We start from the raw sequence: 5,032 nt of genomic DNA, 5'->3' as shown, positions 1-5,032 counted from the left end.
TATTTTTTACTATAAAAAAAGCAATAATTAACTTTTTTTTTGCCAATTTACTATTTTATCCTCATTTTTAAGTTGTTGGTTAATTAATTTAGAGATATTTTTGACAAGAAAAAAAAAACCATAACTAACTTTTTGAATCTTCTTATTTTTTCTTATTATTTTTATTTAATGTGAAATTTCATTCATCCGTCGTACATGTATTTCTAACGTTTTTCAAATCTATTGGTATAATATATGACTAGCCTTTTTTTTTTTTTTTTTTTTTTTTTTTTTTTTTTTTTTTTTTATCTCTTAAAAAAAATTAGCTGCTACCTATAAAAGTTTTCTGTACTATCTTCTTAGTTTGACTGACTTTCCCCCAAGGAAGCGAAAAGGTTTACTGTGTTTCCGTTGCATGCTTCCTCTCCTTCGCATGAGGAGGGGACTAGTGGAGCTACCCTTATGTGAGGGAGAGGAAGCATGCAACGGAAACATGGTAAAATTACTCCAAGGAAGCACCAGAAATTTCCCCTGGTCTTTTCATACACTGGGCCAGTAGCTAGTGGCACTCCTTAACATTCTGGTACCTTTAAGAATAGCTGTCAGTAGTCCAGATCCAAATACTTGCCCAAATCTTTCCACTGTTCGGTCTGGATTGTTCTTAATTCCCAGCCAAAAACTGCATTATGGGATTTAGCTGGAAAATTAGAAAAAAAAATTAAAATTTTATGATCAATGTGTGGCAAAATTTAGACCTCGATTGTTGCAAATTAATTGATTTTAAACCGAATTTAATTAATTAACTAACCATGCAAACGAGTCTAAGTTAGGAAAAAATAAATTAAACTAGTGCAAGAGATAACAATAAATTAAAAAACAAATGCAAGAAATAAATAACACGGCATATGGTTATATGTGAAAAACTAATAACAACACCCAGTGAAAAATTAAAAAAAAAAGTTGTGCATAAGCTGATCTAGAGTAAATTGCATTAGATCAGAACCGAGAGCTCGTTTAGAATGCACTTATAAACCAATTTATTACTTATTTTTTCTACTATTTATGAATCTCATGTGAATTACCTTACTATTTATTTTATTTAACTTTATCTTTTATTTATTGTACTTTTAGCAAAAAATTAGATAAATATTTTCTAAAAGGGACACTGATTTTGAAGTTCTCAATTAATTAAATTGCATGCATTGAGATTCCAAAAACATCATTTTCTTCAATAGTTCTTGGGTCTTCATCTTGGACCAAAAATATATATCATAGACTCAACTGTTTTTTCATGGTTTACCAACATTCAATCTATTAAACCTAACACAATTAATGTATACGTAAAGATTCATATTAAATTGATATTATATTTAATTAATAATCTTCAATTTACTTTTTTTTTTAAACTTTGGACTCTGTGAGTGTTGTCTCATTACTCAATATCATAACAAATGAGTTAAACTTATAGTTTAAAATTAATAAGTTTTATAATATATATATATATATTATAAAATTATTTTGAGTGTATTGTAATTAGTGAATAATAAAAATGGCGTTGGGATGAAAGTGATGCTACCCTATTATAAAAATTCCATTGCATTTTTTCACACATGCCAATTCTGTAATAACCTCATCTCTCCTAAATATCCCATCAGCAGAAAGGTGACTTGTAATGGTGCACTGAAACATTGTAGGGGCTACCTTGTTCATGTAAGCCGTAGCACCGAGCAATATTAAAGATATCAGATTCCAGATTTTCCTTTGTCAAATCATAAGCACATGTGTGGCTATATATATGTAGTACACAGAAAACAATTGGAAAATTATTGTTGAGCTTTACATAGTTTTCTTCCTCTATCTATCTCTCTCTCTCTATATATATATATATATATATATATATATGGACTTCAGCAAACGACAAAGGCATAGGAAAATTTTACATTTTAATACCTCTCCTCATAAGTCATAATTAAGGCCCCGACCCGAACCTCCTCAAAATCCTCAGTGCAATAGCCAAAGATTCACTTAAAGAGCTGAAAGTTATGTTTTTGGCGTGGGTTTGAAATAATGATGCATACAGTACTGTCGGTAACACTTTTTCTTGTAAAAGATCTTGTGCTAAAATTCAAGACAAACATAACTGACGACTATTATGCCATTAACGATATAAATTGTATTTCATTTGGTTAAAGATTTGTCGGTCTGTTTAGATATTGAATTGAATAAATGAAATATTTCTTATTATAATAATAATTTAGTTGATTAAATGAACTCTTACAATTGTAAATGACGTCTCAAAATATATGTTTTTAAATATATATATATACACACGTGTGTTTTCCGAAGGTGGGTGCAGTAAAAAAATCATCATAAAATGAAAACATATATTGAAAATTAAACACAAAAGAGTCCAATACATTTTCTTGTCATTCCGTTGTGTTAATGGCTTAATACTGCTACGCCACCGTCACTGCCACTATCATTGTTGCCTCTCTCCTATCTTCTCCACCACCAATACATGCAATATTGTTAGAGTTGCCACTGTTTATTTTATAATGGTTTGTTATTATTTTATATTAGTGTAGGATTAATATTATTGTAATCTAGTCACATATCACTTTAATATAAATGTGTTATGGTGAGAGACAGAATGATTAAGCCTAAGAAATTTTCCTAATTTCTCTTTATTATTCTTCATATATCCCTTAACCCTAAAAACTTTTTTTTTTATTTTTTATTTTTTATTTATTATTATTTTTTTTTTTAAACTTGGTATCATAGCAATCTGATTGAACCCTAGAATATGCGGAAGTAATTTGGAGATCACCATCAAATAATAAGGGTATGCCGATGTTAGCATATGTTCCATGATATCATCGTGATGTTAGGCAGGACCTACGGAGCCAAGAATTGGAATTAGGGAGGCGGCTTCGCACTATCTTTGGACTCTAGCTTTGCTGTTTAGCTGCTTCAGGTTTTTATTTTTTGAAGTGCCTTTGATGCGTATTGCTGGATAAGGACAAAATTATTTTGTTTAAATTTTTTTAAAGGGTCAGGTTGTTTGTTTTGGGTAAAGTTGTTTAATTGAGCTTAATATATATATATATATATATATTTTTTTTTTTGCTATTGGTAATTTTTGTTGATGGGTTAATTTTTCTGGGCTTGCATATTTTGTTTTAAACTTTAGATCTATAAATTTTTTATACCCTTTAAAAGGAGGAAAATGCTAGAGTTAAATTTTTTTTTATAAATTGGTTGATATGGTTAATGGTTATTGTTATGTAAAAAAATGATGTAAGTGGTGGGCCTAGATGCAAACCAATAAAAATTTGCTACCTCAACAATTTATAAAAATATTGTAGAAAACTTTTGAGGTTGTAGCATTACTCTCAAAAAAATTAAAGATATTGTTAAGAGAGCAAAATGTAATTTTATAATATAAAATTGCTAAAATTAATACATACACACACCCAAAAAACCCCATTGTCCAAGGGTGACTCCGTCCCTAATTAAAAGGTGAATTTAATTTAAAAATAAAAAAATAAAACCTTTTAAGGCTATTTGCAGTGAGTTTTCTGTTTTACAATGATTTTTTAAATTACCAACTTGGTTTTTATATATTTATTTTGGAGCCTTTTAGCTAAGGACAAAGTTTAGATACAAAATTAGGTGTAACCTAAGGTCACAACCTTCCTCAATATCTTTTTATTAGAGATAAATTTTGACAAATCAACCATTGTATTACATTTTCTTCTTATATCCTCCATGCTTACAAAATTTCAAAAAAATTAAATATTAATAGTTATGTCATCAATGAATTGTTTAAATCGCATGTTTTTGTAGTTTAAAATTATGTATAAAATATAAATTTATAGATCATATAGTAAACATTAATATCCGATTGATACAAAATTTGACATGTGTACTAAGAGCGTAAAGAACATGTAATCCAACAATTAGATTTTCAAAATATATAGTAATGTTAATTTTTGTAAAGGAAGTTGTAGCCTTAGACTACAACCAATTTAGCTAATTCAGTCGATTGGATTAATCCCATAAATGCCAAATGAGACTTAGAAGGACTAGATTGATTGTTGTTTGCTGATTTGTGGAAGATTTTTGCTTTATTTTGTGATTTTGAGCTGATTGAAGATATGCAAGAGCGAGACTATTGTTTGACATGTGGGATTTCTTTTATGGTTTGGTAATGTGATTAGGTTGACTGGTTGTTAATTCACCAAATTTAGATAAATTGTATTTGATCTAATTGAACAAAAATTGACTGTCATGATATGTCTCAATCAATTTCCTAGAAAAAAAAATGGTCTAAATTATTTAGCTTTGGCACATGCTATGAAAACCTTTCTTTGTTGGTAAAAAAATAATTTTCCCATAAAAAAATTTTTTTTTTTTGAAATATTTGAAAAATATTCCTCATAATATGGGAGATTCAGCTTATGAGAAATGGATGAGTGGGGATTTTGTTATTATGGGATGATTGTGGCATAGTATGGATTATTCATTTCCGGGTCGAAATTCTAAGAAAACTTTAACACGTTTATTTAATTATTTACTTAACTTTTAGATAAGAGGTACACAACATATATTATGTATTAAAGTGGAAACTCAATCAAGAATACAATTTAAAAATTGGCAAAAAAATAAGAATCACCGTTAGTATTATTCAACTAAGGTAAGAATTTTAATATGTGTCTAATTATAGTTATGTTTAAATGCATCAATGTGTATGCATGTGATTACAAACTAGTCTTTTTAAATACTAGTGTTTGAGATATATGCGAATTTGTGGATACTCAAGTCAAAAGAGGAAGGGCCCAAAATATCCTTTTGGAATTCAATGAATTCCTCTTGGCTTACGTGATGAAATTAATAATTGATAGGTGAGTGGAGCCACCAAAAGAGAAAGGGCTACTATCAGGATAGTGTCGCTAGAGTGAGCCGTCATGGATGTTAGCTGCGGAGCGTAGTGATATGTTATGATCCTAGTATCCTACATGAATTAAGTATAGGTTTAACCATATGTTTATAA

This window comes from Quercus lobata, chromosome 1 (assembly GCF_001633185.2).
Source record: "Quercus lobata isolate SW786 chromosome 1, ValleyOak3.0 Primary Assembly, whole genome shotgun sequence".
Lineage (NCBI taxonomy): Eukaryota > Viridiplantae > Streptophyta > Magnoliopsida > Fagales > Fagaceae > Quercus > Quercus lobata.
This window is presented reverse-complemented; position numbering follows the sequence as displayed.